At 40.1% G+C, this 22,555-nt stretch overlaps 1 long non-coding RNA gene across 3 annotated transcripts in view; it reads left to right on the top strand.

The window, feature by feature from the left end:
* Positions 1–22,555, top strand: part of LOC146437961 (uncharacterized) — a 43,403-nt gene that overhangs the window by 10,674 nt on the left and 10,174 nt on the right. For 2 of the 3 annotated variants that reach the window (XR_014851610.1, XR_014851609.1), the window contains exon 2: positions 21,836–21,966. This is a non-coding gene — a long non-coding RNA (uncharacterized LOC146437961). Of the gene's footprint in view, positions 1–4,206; positions 4,345–21,835; positions 21,967–22,555 lie in introns of all 3 variants that reach the window. The other variant, XR_014851611.1, reaches the window with a different exon arrangement.

Below are 22,555 nucleotides of genomic sequence, written 5' to 3'. Positions count from 1 at the left end.
TTTTGAAAACCCACGGAGGGTGCATTCAATCCCCTCGTCCAGATCATTGATAAAGATACAAAACAAAACTGGCCCCAGCAGTCAGGCCTTTCAATGCAAGGTAATTAATTGTTCTAAAACATATTTATAAAATCACCATGATATATAATTCTGCACCACTGACAACTTTTCCTCAAGGTGTGAATTGAGAAGTTTTGAAAACCAAGCTGCTTCTTGTTACAAGTTGGGCTCCATTCCTGTTTGATGGGGTTTTGAGTATGGAGTTCTGCCCCTGTCTGTGTTGAGGATGAGCAGAGCTGCAGCACCACAGGTTAGAATGTGAAACGTCACAGCATCCACCAAGCTGTGGAGAAGTTCCTCCCCATCAAACTCCATGGAGCCTGTGGTTTCAGGGATACCCCTGATGCTCTCTCCATAAATTCTTTCTTGCCTTGCAATACTTTGGTGGGGTTCAGCATGTAATTTTTTTGCTTGTTGGTTTTAATGTGATGCTAGCCTTGTTCTTTGACCACACAGGATCCATCTATGAGAGGCCTCTCATTCAGATATGAACTTCCTCAGCACTGCTTTTTACCCTACTAATGCAGGGTAAAAGAGATCTGCCGAACTAACAGGCAGGCAAAGAAGCTTATGCTGTTATGAGCTCATCTGGTCAGTAAGTATTTAATTCCACTGCTGAATCTCACTTTAATCTGCCCTGAATTATTTATACATGAGAGCTCATGATAGAGATCTCTGACAAATCACAGACAGTAAATATTGAGGGCTGTAATGCATACTTGTCATGCATCTCTATTTTATCAATTCATTTCTTTTCTACATCTACCTCATATTTTACATCACAGAAATGCTACATCTCTATTTAGTTCTACTTGTCCCTCCTCTGCCTCCTTCATGCACTCTCTATTTTCTCCTATTTATTTTCCTGCCCATCCAATAATCTTCTCTGCATAAAAAATATACAGTATCAATGTCTCCAGTTGTAAAGAGCACGAGACCTAAGGCAGAACCCTGAGGGGCATCACTCCTCACTGACCTCCAGCTGGACATGGAGCCATTGAGCACATCTCTCCACCCAGTCACTTCCTTATCCTCTGAATAGCCCACCCTGCAATTCCATGTCTCTCCAATTGGATGAGGATGTTGAACAATGTTGACAATGTCAAAAGCATATATTGATGACAGTTTACTTAGTTTCCCAACAGTCCCAAGGCTAGAGGTAAAAGAATGTAGTTAATGTGTCTGGCTGTTTTATTTCCTTCTAGTTACTTCTAGGAATGCAAGAGCAAAAATGCATCCAGAAGGCTTCAAAGACTGCATTTAGCTAAAGAGAGGGAATGAGAACTAGCTAATTTTTGTAATCGAGGCTGGATTAGCAGTCAGGCTTAAATCAACAAAGAAGGTACAGAAGGCAGATAAAACATACCCTGTAACACACTTATGCATGGTGGAAGAGGGAAATTTTCTTTTGAAAACACACTAAAGGATTTAGATAAGAGAAGCTTATGTTAGAAACAGGATAATGGACAACTGAAAGACTGAGGTTTTTCGACAGTGGAAGGAATTAATTAATATTTTAGAAAGCCTATATTTAGGCCAGAAATTTTCAAGGAATCAAATATATATGACATTAAAGCAAGCAATGTAATTTTTGTTGTGAATCTAAAAATGGGAGGGAAATTGTGGAGGAGAGAAATGAAGGGATAAAAGAGATGAAGATTACGATTTAAGACTTTTATTTCTGATGTTTTCTTGTGCTTCATACTTTGTCTCTACTACTGAAAAAACAGTGGCAAGGAGTCAGCTGTGGAGATGCAGGCAAAGGCTGAAGGACTTTCACATATTTCTTCTTTAACGTGAATAATGAATATTCCACAGCCATGAAAGTTCTGGCTACATAATTTATAGAGTCTTGTGTGTTGTGATATGCACCCCACTAGAGAAAATAGCCATAACAGTGATCTGTAGGAGCTTTGAATGGTGTGTGTTTCTTGATGCTTAACTCATCCTGTACCACTCTCAGGAACTGGCTGAGATCCTTCCCCAGAAAGATCTGGATATAGCACAGCTACAAGGAACACCCAGAGCATTCTCAATGCTGAGCACTGTAGCCAGCTCCTTTCCTTGTAGCTGGTGGCAGCCAGCTGCAAAAAGCTCCAGGAAAAGTGTTGTGAGTGGGATTCAAAACCAAAGGGCAACAGGCAATAACCTGCATGATGCTGTCATAGGGAAAATGCAGATGAAAACCACACCATCTCTGTATCTTTCAACATTTTGGTGAGGGGTGGGGAGCTAGTAATTCCGTTACTTTTCTCCTGTCTCTTCAACCTAGGTATGCTTGAAGGAGAGACAAGTATGTTGATCCCTGACAGATGGGATTATCCATGTGAGGACAGGTTTAGCAATCTGAATGTGGAATTTGGCTGCTAATTTGCCCTTCTTGGAAGAAAGTAAATTGGATGACATTCGTTCTTTGGCATAAGATCTGGAAGTTGAGAAAGGAACTGGGTCTTTCTGCACATGTCAAGAATTGTCACAGCTAAAAGCAGAGCAATTTGGAAGAGATGCCAAGCCTGGAGTTTGAGTCTCTGTTTATTAGATATCAGCAGAGGCAGATGAATGTGACACCTAAATCCTTTCCCAGAATAAGTTCATGGACTCCAGCTTGGTGGATTTAGCTGTCTGGGAGGAAATCCTTGGCATTACGTTGAAAACTGAGGAATGGTGAATGCCTCTGTCCCTATTCATCTGGTAACAAACCAATCTTAAATTGGTTTGATATTTAACTTCACCTGAATTGTGCCGTTGGTAGTCTTGTGAAGGAGAAAAGTTCTTTTGGCAAAGAGATCAGCATTAATGCTGATTGCTAATTTCTAAAAACAGACACCTTCTTGTAATCACTTTTTCCAAGTACAGCTAAAATATTGAGGAAAAATGTGTAGCTGCTGAGTTGTTGAAGGGAGTGATATTACTTTTGATACAAACCTGCACATCAGTTAAACCCTTTTGAACTCTGCAGCATGAAGCATGTCCCTTATGTAGCTGTTTTTCCTTTTTCCTTGCAGAAAATAATATTACAAAGGAATTCTTGAATAATATTGTACCTGAATATCACTGTATGCATCATGAAAATATAGACAGTGGTAACATCCTGATTCTAAAGCACTCATGTTTTCCTGCAATTTTTCATTAACACCAAACTTGGAAAATGTATGCAATCAACTTCACTTGTAAATTCTTCAATAATGTCTATTGTGGAAGAATAGAACATTGGTAAGTGGTTTTTCTTCCAAAGTGTTGGGGGTTTTTAGATAAAAAGTGGAGAAAAGGGTCTAGTCTGCATTCTGTACAAAAACCCTCAAAACCACCAAAATATAATAACCTATTTTATCCCTCAATAATCTGAAGTACATTGAACATTGCCCTTAGTTCAAATGTAAACTTTAGAAGTACTGTACCATGCACATTCCCCAGCATGTATCTGTCACTGAATGGGCCAGAATTCAGTGAACTTTCCACTAGCTTTGCTAACACGAATCATTCCTCCCTTCATAGTGGCAGATTTTGGGGCTCTGGTATGTCTTTCGCTGTGGATGGCACAGCTTTAGGTGCTGCAGTGCACCCTGGGCACAGATCAGTCTGGACTTTGCTTGATGACTGCTTTACTGTGCATTTGCTGCTCTTCAGGTTTATACAACCACTGCAGAATGGGTTAGAGATGCTAGTGTGCAAGACAGTCAGCTATCTCCTTTCCGCTTGGTGTTCCCTCCCATACAATAATGTAGTATTTATGGTTTTAATTAACTCACAGCAAATTCATTGCTTGTCTGTCCCATAAAAGCACAGTTAAAAGGGTGCAGATGCACACACAATGAGGCCTTGGGGTTTTTTAGAAGGCAGAGGAGTGTACATTGCAAATTTTGTAGGAGCTATGCATCTACCTGGCTGGCTTTCAGGAGAGTTTATTGCAATTTGGAGTGTTGCTCAGTGGTTTTTCTCTAGAACCTGAGGTTTCTATGTGGTGTAATTGGCAAGATGTCAAGTCTGTGGCCATGCCTAATGCCCTAGTGTGGACAAACCCAGGATACTGTCCTTTGTGAAAGGAGCTCCATGTTCATGTGTCAGATTCTTTTCAAACTTCATACCCACCTGCTTGTCTGTCCAATCTGATTAACTATTCTAATTAACTCTGATTTCTATGCAAAGGCAACACAGTACGTTTATTGTGGACTGGATGAGAGACCCACCAGGAATCAGCAGCCCTAGGGAGTGAGGATGACATGGCATGGGCATTGCCAGGGGCAATTTTTGTGTAGGTTGCCCTATGAAACTCAGATGCATGAGGTAAGTTTTATTTTGCAACATAGAACCTGGGAGATAGAAAATGTTGCATATCTGTGTGCATGTGGATGTATATTTATAGAAACGTCTCTATAGATAGGTCCACACAGAAAATTAACAGAAGAATCCATGCTAAAGGCATTTTTCAGTTCTGTAGTGTGTTTATGCTTTAAAGATAATATATTGTAATAGAATAACAGTATTATATTATATTATATTATATTATATTATACTATACTATACTATACTATACTATAATATGTGTACAAAGAGAGTTTAATTGAAGATTCCAGAGTGTACAGTGAGAATATTTAGATGAGTGTTGCATCCAAGAAAATATGGATGTGACAGATCACGAATTGCCTGTGAAAGGCCTAATAACACATCATGGTCTCTAAGCCAATCTAGGAAGCCAAATTAAGGACAGATATGAACAGTAGAAAAGACTGCATTGAATGAATGAATGACTGAAGAGGTGTCATCAAATGGTAGATTATCTCAGAGAGCCTAGGTATTGAAGTACCATGTCTAATATTTTTCTAGCTTATACCTAGTTGAGGAAGTCCTTTTGGAGATAATGATGGCACAGGTTTCAAAAAGGCAGGGAATTTCTGAAGAACAGAATGACAAAGAAAGTTTGGTTTTACTTCATGGAGTTTTTTTAATCTAATTTTTTCCCCTAAAGGTCAGTTTATCTGCAACTTGATTCTTCATGGTGTGAGGGAAAGCAAGAGATAATAATGGGTGACATAGATTTTTCATGGTGTGAGGGAAAGCAAGAGATAATAATGGGTGACATACTTGGGCTTAGCTGACTTGTGGGAGGGCAGTGTACAAAATGCCCCAACCTGTGACATTTGCTGCTGAAGCTCCAAGGACTATTCACTGGCTGTAGGCAGTGACTTGTTTGGAGCTCTACACTAGAGTAACTGCATAGTTTCATGCCTGAGGGATCATGAAAACTAACAGAAGGGTCTCTGGATTTCAGGAAAATTCAGATTAATTCTTGGCCATACTACTGTCCTACTGACTCCCTCATCTTTATTCTGTGCTTCAATTATCCCACAAAGAAAACTGCCAGAGGCAGCCTCTTTCTACAAAGCCTTTGAACAGCTCTAGAATTAAAGTATCTTCCCAATATTGTGTGTTTCACCTGTGCATGCAGGTGAAAGTGAAGCTGCTCCTTTGTATGAATCCTGGGTTGTTCCTGTTGCATAAAGTTTCCTACAAAAGGAAAATAAGGTGCTCAAATGGAGCCACTGCACAGGCCTCTGAGTGGGCAAGCACAGGCACCTCATCCTGGGGTGTCCTTCTAAAATAAGCAATCTGACTCCAGCTCTGGAAGTTCCAGTTTATCTCTGCTAAGTAGAAAGGATTCTAGAGGACTACAGCAGACATTCCCAATGGTGTTTGCAGTATCCCCACTTGTATTTTTCTTGACATTTCCTCCTTTACCTGACTGTAGTGCAGTCCTTCCCTTGTGTCAATTGTTACTCTTGAGTTTATTCCATCCTAACATGAAATCCTTGCAATAGAACAGAATTCATGGGACCTCTATGGTTTACAGGATCAAAATCCTACTCTGCCCCTTATTTAAGTTCTGTCTGCAACAGAAGGCAAACCCAAATCTGAAGGAGAAATTGGATAGGTTTTATAATTTTTTTCCCTGTCTGTGAGGGAGGAGAGGTGAAGACCAAGCTCTTATAAAATATGGTCAAAAATTTAAGTGTATCTAAGTATAGGGAAAGTGATATTTTTTCTGTTGTGGGAGTTTACTTATGTGTGTCACTAGAGATTGTTTTTCCAAGTTCAGCAGTCACTTACAAACATGCAGAATACAATCTTTGCACTGTGCTGTGGAATGAAAGATGAAGAATTGAGAATGTATGTCTGTGTGTGTTTTCAGTGCTGTGGTCTGCATACCAAGGCTTATGGCTTGGATGCCAAGCTATGCTGGTATTTGATGCCTTAGGTGACTTCAATAAATGAACAGCAGTTCAGGAGATTTCAGTAGGAACTGTGCATGTGTATATCCCTGGGAAACATTTGTCTCTTGGGCTATCAGCATCCATTCTATCTTCTACCCTCTCTTCAAACCAAAATAAAGAAGTGCATCAGGGACAGTATATATGATACTGTGATACAAAGAATAAAACCAAATCTGTGGCTTTGTGCTCCTTTGCTAAAGTATGGGCTCCAGAAAGAAATTAGAATCGATTTCTTTAAATGTCTTTGACAAGAGACATGTGGGTCTTGCATACAGAGGTTTTGGATCTTCTTTTTCTTGTGGCTCTTTTTATCATCACAAACCAACACTGAAGTTTCTCCCAAATAACTTCGATAACTATGTTAAAGGCAATTTAGTAGGATCTATATTACTAAGGTATTATTTTTCCCAGCAGTGTCATTTTGACTTCATCTAAAGCACAAGACTGCTCCCTTGGGCCTGCTGAAGGCAAATATCACTATACTTTTCACTGTTAAAAGACCCCCAAAAAGAAAAAGAACCAAACAAAACAAACAACCACAACAACAAAAAAAAAAAAAGAGAGAAGAAAAAAGAAAAAGACACTATAAGAAACTTAACCCCTGCTTGTGAGCCTTTTGCCTAAGCAAATAGGGTGAATAAGTTTTATTGGGAGTAGCTGCAAAATGATTGTCAACACTCTATCAGAAGGTCGAAAGATAAATGGAAGACTGAGTGAGAAAGACGGTAAAGTAATATTCTTTTGCCTCATGTAACAGTTGTTGGTTCTGCATGACATTTGAGAGAGGAAGAAGGAGTCTTATGGAAGATAAGAGACTGGGAAATGATGGCTTAGATCAAAATCCTGAAGAGAACAGTTTGGGATGCTCAGGTGCAATGGCTGCCCAGGGTAAAGAAGGAAGGATGCCCTGTGCTCCAGCCCTGTAGGCAAGGGCCACTTGTGAATGAATTTATACAAAACTGTGATCATCTCTATGCTTGTATTGATGTGCAGATGAATATTTCATTAAGCTTTACACTATAATTTGAGTGTGATTTTTTTTTTCCAGTGACAATGTCATTTCTATAGGGATTTTAAGAATATTTAGATTTTATTATGGTGAAAGCAGGCATTTGTATGAATTCAGAAAGCTGAGCCATGGAAAAAATGCATTTGGAACACATACAGCAACATATCACCTATGTAAATGCTTTGGGTTGTCCCAGTCATTAGAGAGTCTTTATTGATGAGATGAGAATGTTTTGCAATCAGTGATTTAACCACAGTCTGTCATGTGCAGTGAAGGATGCTTTAGCACATATTACCATCTAGAGGTTAAAACATAAGCCAGTTTACAACTGGAGTAGCAAATATACTTCCATTATAGCAGCAAAATTATGATCTTGAAAGAGCCATGCAAGCAGGGATATTCATACTAGAACTTGTACAGTCATGCATTCCAGCACTGGTTCTTACCCCCTCACATTTTTCAGGGAAACTCCACTAAGTTTTATACCTATTGTGGGGTCAGTGTGAAGGATATTTCCTTTAGGAGAGCAGAGAGATCCCCAAGTGAGAACTGTCTCATTGAACTATCTCTCAGCCAGGCCTTGCTCTTGTGAGCCTGAGGGCTGTTAGCTTTAAATGCATCAGCAGCTGCTAATTGCTGCAGTACAGCAGGAGGAGAGAGTCATTCTCCAGAGCACTGCTCTAAGATAAATAGTAATGCTGATTGTGGTGTGTGACATAGCTACTTGCCAAATCTACATTAAGATTTACCTGCTTTGCAAGTGTTAAGAGGATGGAGCTTGTCAGCATTTTTTTTTTTTTTTGGCTATGATTCTGGCATTAACTAGGAAAGGGAAAAGTTCACTGTGTTAAACCATGACTCTCTCAGCATATGCAGATTTATTTAGATTTACTTGGAAAGTGGTGCTTGCAAAGAGTCTTAATTCTGGAATTTACAGTTTTATTTCCCCCTAGGAAATGGCTATCCTTGTTGCAAGAGCTCACCTCTACTGGTTTTATTCATTCATTGAGCAAGTAAGGATAAGTGCTTTAACTGACTGCAAGTCCTAAATAAGCCTGGACTAGTTTTTGTGCAAAATTGTGCTATTCCCCAACATGAGAAGGATGTGAACCCGTTAGAGTGAGTCCAGAGTAGGACCATGGAGATGGTCAGAGGGCTGGAGCACTTCTCCTAAGAAGATAGGCTGAGAGAGTTAGGGCTGTTGAGGCTGGAGAGGAGAAGGCTCCAGGGAAACCCTGTACAAGGGTAGGCAGTGACAACAGTGATGGCTTTGCACCAAGAATAGAGAGGTAACTCAGATATTAGGAGGAAATTCTTTACTGTGTGGGTAGTGAGAGACTGGAACAGCTTGCCCACATGCCCATTCCTAGAAGTGTTCAAGGCCAGGTTGGATGTGCCTTATTGTTGACAGAAAACTTTCAAAGTTACTCTACTGTGTACAGATTTAAAAGCTTAACTTCACTGCTGTGTTTTACAGTCTTGACTTACGTTGTTTCTGCACTGTCTGGAGAAAACATGATAAATATTTTTCATTAGTATATCCAAGTATAGTCCTGAAGGATTTCTTTTGTCATTGAGTTGTTTTTAGGAAGGTTGCTGACTGAATTGTATAATGTAGTTTGATATAATGGCTTCCCACAGTCACATACTGTCTTGCTGAATAACTTGGGGTGAGAGTAAAAGCAAGCAATAAGTTGTAGATTTGGTCTGGCGTCCCTATATTGTGTTTGAGTGAGTCCTGAAGCTCAGCCTGTAGTGTTTGGCAGACTGCTTCTGAACCAACAACTTGAATAAAATCAACCCAGATTTCTCTGAGGCAAAATGAGCCTTGGCCACTGGGGAAAGCTCTTCTCAGCAGGCTGGATAATGTCATCTCACACTGTTCCTGGGAGGAATTAGGGAAGGAAGTCCGATACCTTCCTATATCAAACAGTTTTCTAATGGGCATTAAAAACTGCTTTCCTCATTACTGTTATCTCTTTAGAAAGCATTGCTTTATACTTGCAACTTTATCATTGAGTTGCCCATATTTTTAAGGGCTGTATTCTCAGCTCTGCCTACCTGTGCTGCTGAATGAGCCAGACAGACAGTCTGGGAAGCCTCTTGTGTTTGGGGTTAAATCCCATCCATGCTCCACTCATTGCTGCTCTAAGGGATCAATTAACTAAGATTTTACTTTAATCTACAGCTGACTCCAGCCCTTAGGAATGCATGCATTTGGATATTCTTGGGCACAGACAGGCTGTACCTAACCTAACATATAAGAGATCTGAGTATGAAGTAAAATGAATTTGCATTTCCAAATTTGTCGTCTTTGCTAATTAGCATAGCCGCAGGCAAACTCAGATAGGTCTTTAAGGAAACCTAGAGAAAATCTCAGAAGGCATAACCATTAGAGAGGCTGTGTCATTTAAGCTAATCAGGGTTTAATTTCCCTCCTTGCTACTTCCTAACCTATTAACTGAACTGTGCTTATGGATAATGGTTTTAGAAGTCGAACTGTAGTCAAGAATATCTTGCCAAAAGAAATCTCACTCAGTGTACATGAAATTTTGTCTGTTTGGGAGATCACATTTCTGGATATATAGTCTTTGAAAGTGAAGCAATTACATATTCAACAACCAGTTACTGCTACCTGGCTGCAATTCTATAATACTCTGACTTTAATTCTGTCTTTTTACATTGCCTGCTTACTTCAAAGCATGATGTTTTAAGGCAGCATAGAACACCTATTGGTGTGAAAGTGATTTGGAGGCTTTATTACTCAGCTGGCACACAGAAAATTACCATAAACATGTCATTGAAATAGGAACTTTTTGCATATTTTTTTTCCAGAAAACTATGCAGTATGTAAGTGATTAATTAGGTTTGACACACACTTTTTCTTTATGGAACAGCTGTCCATCATCTCTAGTGTTATTCAAAACACTTTTGTGATGATGAAGCAACAGTGTTTGGAGGATTCTCTGATGCTAGGTGTTCTGTAAACCAGCTGCACCTAGCACATGGACCATTAAATGGGAGTGGAGATGATGCTTAACTTCAGTAAGATGTCTACCACTTTGTGGGATGCCAGCCTGCAGAAGAGAGCAAAAAAAAAGTGCATGAAAGCAGCTTCTGAATAATGCAACAGGGAAAAAAGTCCTTGGCATGTGCAACAAAACATGGCTACAAAATGTGTTTCCAGATCCCTCCTTCCTGTTGCCATCATATCACTTTTTCATGTTGAAGTCTCTCCATCACATCAACTGAGCCCATGGGCTGCACGCCACAGCATCTGCTCCAAGGGTCCATGTGCTCCAAGGGTCCATCTCCTGGTCTGGGATATGGGGAATGAGCTCTACTCTCTACACTCAGTGTAGAAGAGGAAGGGCATTAAGACAACCATGTCCCTACCCTGATGTGGGAGTTTGCAGCACCTAGTTGCTGCAGGAGCAACTAATGGATCCATGAGGGGGAAATCCCAAACACCCTGATCTTGTGGCTGTGCCTCAGATGAGAGGCAGCTCTGCAGAGCTGATGACCAGGCATGTTTCTGTGTTGCTTATTTCTAGCAAGCCCTGAAAACTGCATCCAGTGGCTCCAGCACTGATGGAGCAGTCTGGGAAAGCAGTCTAACTTTCTAGGCTTGACCCAAACTTCCTCTGTGGCCTCAGTCCTGTCTAGATCCAGATACTCCAAAGTGTTTGAGGACTTAATGGGCTTTGGACAACCTGAGCTCAGTCTCCATTCACTCTTCACCCAAATGGCACAGGATCAAAATTAGCTATTGTTTCCCCTTACCTTTCTTGGCTCGGGTATTGTAATGCTTTCTATTTCCAGTGCAAACTAGAAGCTTTTCACCAAGAAGGACTCACAACATTTGCTATTCTCTTTTGCTTGCCAGCAGACAGTAACTAATGCTTCTGGAGACTGATTTTTCCTGTTCCCTTTGATATCTACCCTGCTTGCACTCCTGCAGTCTCCCCGAGGAGGTCAACACACAAATTTGGATTTAGCTCTGACTGCTATGTGACAGGTTTGAGCAAATGTTCAGACTGCTTGACTAGTTCCAGATGCAGGGACTGCCTCCTGTTAAAATATATAATCTGCAAATGATCAGTGTGGTATGGAATGGACTGAGCTGTCTCACTGGGCCACAATTAGACAATAAAACAATATCTGCAGAAAGAGAAAAAAAATTAGTTGTTTTGGGATTTTCTGCTGTTCTTGCTGTGATTTGCTCTTCCCCACACTCCACTTATCTGTCCTGAGCTGACTGCACAAACTATGACCTTCTATTTCTCTAAGCAGATTTCAATAGACAACTGCATGAAAGGCAGTGTGGGAGGTGCATGACATTCCTTTCTGTGTGTTGACTCTAAGAATTTAAAAAAAAAAACAGAACCTTTCCAATACATCTTAAGCTGATGGAAATTGGAAGAAAAATGCCCCAGTTTGCTATGTCTGCTAATCTGGGATGGAATAAGAGCAGTAGTTCATCCCAGCTATCCTGCTTACATATTCATTCCATGCTGGAAAATAGAATGGCCTCTCTTCTTTCACTGGAATGACTGCATGGAACTCCCAGTTCTGGCAAAAGCAGTGGTCAGTTCTTTAAATGTCTATAGCTGTGTTTGATGATGGTGAGAATAATTTTACTTGTCAGTCAAGTTCTTGTCGAGAGCGAAGAAGAGCAAAAGTGTTTTGTGCTTTCTCCCAAGCACATGTTTTTGTGCCAAAGCAATATCTATGTATAGATGTGGCTTTCACTGCTCTCCTTCTCTATAATCATCAGAACAGGCACTATCTGGCCTTGTAATATTGTAATATCAAATGATGTTGGTTCATAACACTGCTTGAGTGACCTTAATTGTTTGCTTGAAAAGGGATGTTGGATTTCAGTGGTCTCCTTCTCGAATCCATGGCAAAACCTACAGCTCAGCAAGAAACACCTTCTCTGCTACTCAGAGACAGGGAATGTTTTGCTTACCATGTCAACAGCCCTGCTAAAGAGTTTTCAGCATAGCTGGAGCAATTTCCAGGCTTGGTGGTTTGTGCTCACTCCTGGCACCTCTTGATAAGCAAGAAGATTTGCAATTTAAAAACCCTGCAAAAGGTAGGTGCGTGTAAGTGTTATGACTGGCTGAGTGCTCATGTACAGTGATTGAACAAAATGTATAAAACTTGTAAAGAGTATGAGTGTAATTTTGCTCAAACCTAATCCTTTCCCTAAAGGAAAGATAGCTCTGGATTTTGCATTATAGGCACAGCATAGCTATACAAATGTGTTTTGATTTAAAATTACTTAATTGTGACAGTATTTCAGAAAACACCCCTCAACTTTGAGGACTGAAAAACAACAACACCACATACACACGCACATGCATGCACAAAACCAAACCAAAAACCCCACATTTTTTCCTCATAACTCCCGTAGATTACTTGAAGAGGAAGTTGTAGATAATCAGCTAGATTGTTAGCTTCATGTGAATGCACTGTGTTCACACTGCTCTGCAATGTGACAGGACAGGCCAAATGATGCAGTGGATGACTTAGAGGTCTGGTAATATGTTTTTATTAGATTTTGTAAATCTGAGTTGACATTTCAGTCACCTTGGCTGAAGAGTGACATAGTACCACTAATTTAAGGGAAGATACATAGTTGTAAAATGTGAACAAAACAATGATGATTCTGAGCTCTTATTCTGGTTTATAGAAGCTGGGCTTTATAACGAGCTCTTGGGGTTTTTGTTGTTTTGGAAGGTTTTTTTTGAAGGAACACAAGAAATGAGTTCTTCCAAGCAATCAAGGAAGAAATAAAAAAATTTGCATCAGACTTTCCTGATGTCACAGGTAAAAGATAAATTTTGGTTCACTTTTTTAAACCTTCCCCTCACTAATAACCCTATCTGAATTTCAACTAAACACACAAGGATGAAAGCCTTGGTAGTCTGTTACAATTCACAGATTTATCTAGTCTGTACATTTAATTTTGCTTTAGTGCTCATTCTTACAGCCAAAATGTTTGACACTTGAGTCTTTTTAGGGTAAATTTATTGTGCATTGAAAAGTGCAGTCCAACATAGTAATGCTGAAACTATGCCTGAATTGGGAGTCCTTTTGTAGAGCTACAGGAAATCTTCCCTGTCTGTGTTGCCGTTGGACTGGGTTTTTAAGCAGGCTCCCATAAGGCAATTTCTGCTGGTGTCCTTTGAACTGGATTAGACTTTGTATCTAAGATATAGCTCAGTCAGCTTCATGCAGCATGGCACAGAGTTTATGCACCATTCCATGTGCTACCATGTTGCCTTGCATATTCATGGATTTTAACACCTTTTGAGAGAGGCAGGGTTTTTTATGGAATTGGTGGTTTCAGAGTTGTCCCAGGACTTGAAATACTTGCTGATTTGAGGTGGTTCTGCAGCATTACCAGTATAGGTAACAAATTGAAACACTTTCCTGTGTATGTACCACTGTTAAGGGGACTTCATTTACTTTCTTTCAATGACTTCCAACTGTGTTGCTCTCACCATGCATTATCCATGTGCAACCTTGTAAATAGCTTCTAGTTCCTACAGCACTGATATAAATCATAGGGCCATTTTCTCTAAGGGACTTCAGCCTTAAGCTCTACAGCTTGTTTTGAAATGAAAACCATGTTCAATTAAGGTGATTTGTTTGCTGCACAAAGATTTAAGTGTCTCATACTGCCATTTATAGAGGCAGATCTGGGAGAATATAAACACAGCATGAGTATTTCTTGTGTGTTCTGCCTTCCACTTCCACCTATCTCTTTTCCAGATATTTCCAGCTGAGATACAGTCTGCTGGAAGTGGGGTGTGATGACAGTGCTACCAACAGAGTAGGCTGTGAGATGATCTGTTCATAGATGATTCTGTTCACAGAAGTGGAGAAAAGACTAGGGTGCATCTCACACACACTGATTTGATGTTAAGCTCCTAAACAAATAACCTTCGTTTCAAGACAGCTTGCTAGATACAAACCAATGCAAAAATGGAGCAGGAAAAAATGCTCCTTAACTAATATTCTTGGCCTTGAGGGGGGATAAAATATATGAAATTGCTTTGAATCAAGACATTGCGGGGGGGTTTGGTTGTTGTACACAGTGGGAGTTAGAAGGATATTTGGCAAAACAAAGTTCAGAGTGCTCTGGGGGTTTGTGGTCTCGTGGTCCCATATGGGTCCACCCCTAAGGTTTCTGTGGCTGAGGTCAGTGGCTTAGCTCCTTGCCCTGCTTTGGGCAGCTCTGCCCCCTGCACTGGCCTTGCTGCATATCCCTCTGCTCACTTCTGGCTCTCATTCCTGTAAAACTGCTCAGGCTGTCACTGTTTCACTTCCAGACATAGCCACCACAGCAAAGTTTATTTTGCTGAAAAATGTCGAATTTCTCTTTCTGTGAAGAGGCCAGGAGGAAAGAAACACTCCTCCTGCCACAGGGTGTATCAGGCCTGTGACATGCTGTGGGACCTGGAGACACATCTGACACATATCTCTGACGTTTTTTTTTGCTACATGGGGGACTTTTCAGATAATGCCATGAAGGTTATGAGAAGGGAATCCCACATAGCTTCACTCAGACCTTTTGACTTTTGAGCAACCCTGCCCTTGGCTCTCTGTGTGCAAGCTTTTTTGCTTCTTCTGCTGCGGCTGAGCTTGTTTCTCTACCATGCTTGCCTCTGTTCCATTTGTGCCATAGTGAATGACTGCTCTGGGACAGAGAACAGGGAGCAGGACCAGGCCATCTTCCTGGGTGAACCTGCCACAGGTATGATCTCAGGGCCAGATCCTCAGGAGCTGAAGCAGCAAGCTCTGAAGGTTTTCACATCCCCATTACACATATCCCATGGGATTTACTACAGGGCACATTTTGTTTGGTCCCAAACTTCCTAACTCAACACCTTTTGGAGCTCTCTCGAGGAAAACCATCCCATGAGACTTTACTTGCTCTACTACAGGACACAGTTTGAGATGTTCTCTGAAGCGCCACATGAAGATACCCTCAGACAGATGAGGGAATCACTTGAATGCACACATCTGTGTCCCTGATGTCCATCCCCATGCTGAATTTGGACAGCATACGTTGCTATGTGTCATGAAGGGAAAAAGTGAAAGTCTTAATCCCAAAATTGTATCTGCTCATCCAGAATAGGCAAGGAATGATAAGGAAAAAAAGAGCTGAGAGGACACAGAGAGAGCCTAGTAACAGTAAAAGGGAGAGAAAATCAAATCAGGACCCTGCCATGGAAAGGTGATGGGGCCTGAAGACCCAATTGCAAGGAGGGAATTATGCATGAGGAGGTTGTGAAAGGTCTGCATAGCAAATGACTCTTTCAGTGACTGGTGTGGAGAGGTCATGGTGTAAGGGAAATGAAGGCTGAACAGATATGGGGTGAGTGGAACAGGGAAAGGCTAGGAAATCTCTCAGCTGCAAATTTCTGAAAGTGGGGGTGTAACTTCAGAAAGTATTACTACAGACTTGCCTTGTTCTTAAGCTTTTCCAGTCATCTGCTGTTGGCCCCATCAAAGATGTTTTTCTTTCTCTTGAGGAAGTGGTTACAACATGGCATACAGAGAGGTGGCATTTGGATATACACAGATAAGATGAGAAAGGGGATGACCAGATCATGTATCAGCAGAGAAATGAGGAGTATTAAGGTGTGAAGATTGGAGGTGGAAAGTACAGAAGGGGATGGGAGGATATTGAAGAGAAGCATGCATGATGGCCAAATGTGTGGACATGTTTCTGTCTGTATGCTGGGAGCAGTGGAGCTGTAATGTTCAGGTCACTCTTACAGTCTTGTTTTTGCTGCTTCCCCTGTCTTGGTTTGCTTTGTGTCTTTGAATTTTTTATTTCACAAAAGCAGCCAGCCTGCATCTAGGGGAAATGGAAAATGCAGCAAACTGACCTTTACAGCCAAGGATCTTCTTGGGTGCTTCTTGTACTTTTATCCAAGTGTGCAGCACTCTTTAGCTAACAATAAAACTGAATCATAGCAAAATTAATTGCTGATACAGTGTAAGGGAACACATCACTTACACATGCAATTTAAACACTGAAGATTTCTGCAGAGGGAGGAGAAAAGCAGTGGTGTGCACAGCTCTGTGGCTATAGAGCTGTTCCAATACTGCTGCAACCTGAGTTGCTCCAAATCCTTTGGGTACATTTTCAGCTTTATCACAGTTGTGTGCACACTTGATTACTGTGTTCGTGCAAATCTCCAGCTGAGAGAGAGAGAGTCAGTAATTCTGGCAAAGCAGGACAAAACTAGTAAACTGTGGAAGTCTTGACAAGGCCATTTATTGTCACAGTCTCAAGGGGATCATTGTGGTCTAAGACTAAAAGGGCGCAAGGGAGGGAGTGGGGTAGAGAAGGGAAATGTGAAAAGAGTTTATTGGGGAAATGCACAGATGGATAAGAAGCTGGCTTAGAGCTAACCTATAAAATTACTCTAGAATTACTGTAGAATTACTAGCTATTGTGCGTTAAAAGGTAGGTAATTAGGATCCTGTAATTAAATATGTATTAGACATATGGAACTGCTATTTTATCTTTCTGTAGATGTGATAGATATGAGTTTAATTTATATGTTTCTGTGAAATTTCCCTGTCTAGATGAGTTATTGTGTTTATGTATATGTATATGTATATGTATATGTATATGTATATGTATATTATCTCTGTGTGTGTGTTGATAATCACTTTGCATTTATGTGACCAAAACTTCCAAGCTCCAGACCGGGATTGGAGGAAAATCTGTAGGGTGCTAGAGGGAGTCTGTAGAGAGCTGAAGGGAGTTTCCATACAGTGTAAAACTCCCAGCCCCGGGGGACGTGCCTGGCATTCCCACCTGAACCTGAGAGTATATTAACCCATTGAACTCAGTGTTTTGTGGGCTTCCCTCACCCCTGATGGATCAAGACTGTGACCATCACTTTGACCAACAGACACCAAAATTGCAACAATCAAGCCTTATTGGGGGATGCACAGATGATCACTGTATACCTTTCTACTCTTATCCTTTGTTCCTCCTTCTTTCTTTTCCCTTATACATTTTTAAAAATGTTATTTTTTTGCTTTTATGCTGTTGCGGTCCTAACCAAAATGGCTACATTTTCAAATTTGCCGAGTGCCTTATTCAACCTTAATGTTCTCAAGTGTGCAAGCAAAAGTTTTTTATTGAACCTCTTGAGAATTTTGTTCTGAAAATTTTTCTTGAGATTCTGCACACCGCCCAGAGTAAATCAAACAACCTTCCCCTAACCTGCAAAGCAGACCTCGACATAACAATAATATTACTTCTATCTTGATGTATGATACCCCTTTAAAAAGTATCAATGCCTTCAGCTTTTGGCAATTGCTTCCAAAACCTGAAATATTTAAGCAGGAATTTCTAAGAGAAGGAAAACCCACTGTCCATCTTCAAGTTTGCTGTACGATTGTGCTAATTGCCAAGATCTGGACAAAGAAAAATGAGAAAACAAGAGATTTTCACTACATTTGTCCCCAGAATCAAAATATTGGTTCATCTTTTTCTGTAGCAATGCTTGCTTTGAGCAGCTTGACCTTTAGGTGCAGAGTGTAACCCTCTGACAGGTATAAGGAAGATAATTTATACAGAAGCATTGCTGGCTTTCAGCTTGAGCCTTTTAAGTTCTAACATTTTAAACTTAACATTCTAACTTAAACACCACTGTCCAAAGATAAAATAATTTTGTCACGTCTTACAACATTTCATGTCACATTCATAACTTAAAAGGCAGCTGCTTCCTAACACTGATGAGAGCACAGGGAGGTCTATAAGGCCATGGTGCCACTTGATGTCAAGTCCCATAGTTATGAGTTTGTGTTACAGATTATCACTGTCTCTGATTCCAAGGCTGCCATAATTTAGAGGGGGACAGTCCATTTCCATGAACTACAGATGGCTTAACATCCTGCCAGCTATTTTGTAATTTTTTCTTGGTTTGCTTTTTCTGAGAGCTGATGATGGATGGCAGGATGCGGATTGGGGTAACAAAGTGATTCCTACAATAAGCAAAGACCAGGTTCATGACCACCTGAAGAACCTGAATGCACATAAGTCTGTGAGAACAGAACAGATCTAACCCAGAGTCCTGAGGGAATTGGCTGACATAGTTGCCAAACCACTCTCCATGGTATTTGAAATGCCACAGCAGTCAGGTGAAGTCCCAGGTGACTGGTAAAAGGGAAACTTTGTACTCATCTTTAAAAAGGGTAAAAAGGAGGAGCAAGGGAAACTCCAGGAATACTGATCTGTCAGCCTCCCCTCTGTGCCTGGGAAGATCATGGAACAGATCCTCCTGGAAGCTGTGCTTAAGCACATGGAGGACAGGGAGGTGATGCAAGTCCTGCCTGACCAACCCAGTGGCCTTCTGTGATGGAGTGACTCCATCAGTGGACAAGGGAGTTTACTCAGATTTCTGTAAAGTCTTTGACAGGGCCTCCAACAACATCCTTTTCTTTAAAAGTTGTTCTACTAGTAGACTTCAACTTAAACTGGAAGCTTTTGCCAGAACTAAGAAAACCAATAATCTTCTCTTTATTAAATTATAAAACAAACTGTACTGAACAAATATTTCCTTTAAAATAAAAGGCACCGTTCTTCATTGCATTTTCCTGGTAAAACTGACTTCATTAGTTTTATTGCACCATATTTACTCATTAAAATTTAATAACATTTGTTGATGAAACAAGGGAAGCTAAATACATTTTAAAATAATTCAGCACTAACTTACTCCGGCTAATATATGAAGATGCTACATTGCTTTCTGGAATATTTTGAGCTTAATTCCTAAAAGCATTTCAAGATTTTAATGGATTCTCCTGAATTCATTAAACTAGGGGCTTATATACTTCATTTAGTCCTCACTTTGTGGCTGGAAGTGTCTTCTGAGGAAAGGAAAATAGAAAACTTTATTGTTCTGTTCCTGTCATCACCCAGACTCCAAATGTGATTGTGGCTCTCTCCATATTGTCTAAGTGAGGAAAAAGAAACCACATTCTGTTTTCATGCAGTAATTGTGGACATGCTTGTTTTTCTGTGATCCACATACAGTGGAATTATCAGAGAAGAAGGACACCAGCATATCTTGAATAAAAGAAAAGGGTCTAAAATCACCAAATTCCTCCTCCTTTCCTGCAGCATGTTGAAAGTAAATAAGATTTTGTAAAGGATCAATGTAATTTTCCAGCCAGACTATCTGAAACAATTTTTGGCCTCCTTGATTTTCAGAGTTAGTTCTTAAAAAAGGTCTTTATTGGAAGTCAGAACAGCATGTAGGTTAAGAAACAGGTACATGTTCTCATGTTCTAAGGGAAACTAGGATTTTATAAATACCTGGGGTTAGCGATGTGTAGCAGGAACTTCTATTCCAACTCAATTCACTTTGCAGCAGAAATAGAGAGTCTACACTAAAAATGTTGTTTCTTTGAGCCAATTTGCTCAGTTGAACCACTAAGAAAACTTGTCACATGTGCTTTTATTTGAAACAGACTTATGTTCTCAGATTCAAGAAGGTTAATAACATTATGACTTCTGGAGAATAAATAATAACACATAATAACATTTTCTCTCCTAGTTTTCAAATGATGCAAATATAGGTTGGCATTGTGCAATAATTTTATAATACATAGTTTGTCTTTGTAACAAGTTTTTATACAATCACAGTGTTAGCTCACATCTAAATTTACAATATCATTCAGTGTATTTGGTTATTTCAGGTGATGCTTGTATTTTATTGTACTTAAATGTATTCTTTTAAATTAAACAAAGAGCTTCTTGGGAACTTGTATTTAACTTCTATCTCTTTAAAGGATTTCAGTAAAATATGTAGTCTCCTTAATAAATGTCTTCAAATAAGAGATTGTGCACAGATTTACCATGTGGGTTAAAAAAAGGGTAATGCATGATATTTTCAAAAATACTTACTTATTAATTAATTCTCCTGTGCTGCTAGTAATCAGTTATGTTGCTTGTTTACAGAACTGGGGCTCCAGTATGGCAGGATTTGCAGAGTTAGCAGTGTACATTTTCACTGTATGTAAAGCAAATAGGGATGAAAATTGAGGTAACAACATGAGGCTGGCACATTAATTGGCAAAACTGAGTCTATCTGCTGGGTCTGAATTTAGCCCCTTGGAGTCTGACAAACACTTCTAAATTAAAGAAAATGTATTGTAAAATTGTAAGAATTTAGAGGAACTTGAAGGCATTCTGCTCATATTATTTAAAGACAGTGGCAAATTAACAATTGCCCTTCCAGCATGAGGGGCAAGTTCTGTGCTGTTCTAAGTGTTGTATTCTAGAATAAAAATAATTTAGTAAATAATTTTTAACAAGTTACTAAATTTTCATGCAGGCAGCATTATGCCTTCATCAGTGCTTTCAAATATGCTCTTTATTTTCTGTTTGTTAGACAAATCCAAAGCCTTGTGCACCAGAGCTCTGGGAATCCTCTGAGGGTGTTTTAGTGACATTTTCACTTCTGTGCATGCAAGACTTGGCAAAGAGTCTATAGGTGGCAGCCACTTGCAGCCTAGAAGGGTCCTTCACAATAATTCTTCAATGAAACATAAAGTATTAACAGAGTTGTGATGTTGACATGGCTGTGACACCATAAAAACTGAAGAATTAAGTCATAAAATCTATGGCGCTCACCTCGGGCTTTTCATTTTCATTTTGAGGAGACCTCTTGAATTAAAATAGTTTGAAATGAACCTCTGCTATGTCCAGAAGAGTAGATCATCTGGAACTAATGACTACTAGTCTACTGGATATTGCTACTGCCAAACCTTTCAGGCTGAACTCTGGGTCTCTTCAGAATGTATTTTACGGCTGACTGCTAATATAGTCATTGCTCTGTCAAGGGCCCAGATCCAGGGCTTTCTATGGAAATGTCCAAACACCCTCATAAAGGGCCTGCAAATGCATTTGGTGATGATTCTTCCGAGCATAGCAGCAACTTTATTTATTGACTTGATATTGCGGGAAGGTTTTATTTGGCATTACTAATGAAAACTGGTATTTTAGCTGATTTTCCTCTGTTTTTCTTTTGGTTAAGAAAGAAAAATCTTATACTTTTGAATCAGGAGTTAAAGATCTCATCTGCAAAGGCCTGTGCCTCTCCCAAATGGCTGTAACCTGGCACAACAAAATGAAAGCCTAAAACAAATTTATTTTTTCCCTAGCATACCATAGTAGATGTCTGTCACACAATTTGAAGGAAAACCTTCTACAAAGTGATGTTGTCTTAGTACTGCTAATCCAATAATATGATTATACAGGCCCCTGTTTCAGAGAAAATGATAAATTGTAGCTTATGTGCCTGAAAACTTTGACAATTAATCTAACACTTGATTAAAGCTGAATATTAATATTTTAAAGCCAGATGTTTAAGTGCACAGTGATAAAATAACTGGGTGCCTGGGTACAAAGCAGATAAAAAATAGCTTTCTTTTTCATGTGTCTTAACAGGTATTGAGTGCTGCTGGAAATGTGGCTCCATTGAGGATAGTAAAAGGCATTTACCATCTGGCCCATGAATATATAGAGAGTGCCCGGGGAGGCTGGGAAGATCAGGTTTTTCTTTGTATGTTAGGCTTTGGGTAAGTACCTGCATTGTTTGTTAATGTACTGCCCACCTGCAGAGCTAGGGCAGGAAGAAGGAAAAGAGCATTCATCCTCCTGGTGATGCTGGGGAGGGGACAGTGGTCTTGATCACCTCATGTGGTGGTGCTGAGCACAAAATGACCTAGGATGCAAGACAGCACAACTGTTCTTTCATCTTCTGTGGGTTTTTGTCAGAGAGGTGATATCCTGCAGGGGCAGATATAAACAGGTTTGAGGTGTGCTGAATGATGACTTCATGTGTTGGTACACTCCACTCAGGTTTTACCAAGTCCTCTGGATGCACTAGAGATGGACGGCAAAGCAGCCATGGCATTTAAACTCATCTGACAGGGGAATTTACAAAAAAAAAAAAAAGTCAAAAATAGTGAGACAAGGTAACATTTACAGCTTGTCTGTCAGAAAAGAGCTCTGTTAGAAGAAGAGTGTGTCTGTCAGCGCTTCAAACCATGCAATAATGAAGAAGGTACAAGCGGTGAATGTGGATGGAGCATTTGCTGTACCCATAACAAACTGTGTCAGTTCTGATCTAGAAAGTGCTGAGGGCTTGAGCAGTGCTGCACAGGC

This window comes from Lichenostomus cassidix, chromosome 4 (assembly GCF_008360975.1).
Source record: "Lichenostomus cassidix isolate B80296 chromosome 4, HeHo_3.0, whole genome shotgun sequence".
NCBI lineage: Eukaryota > Metazoa > Chordata > Aves > Passeriformes > Meliphagidae > Lichenostomus > Lichenostomus cassidix.
This window is presented reverse-complemented; position numbering and strand designations above follow the sequence as displayed.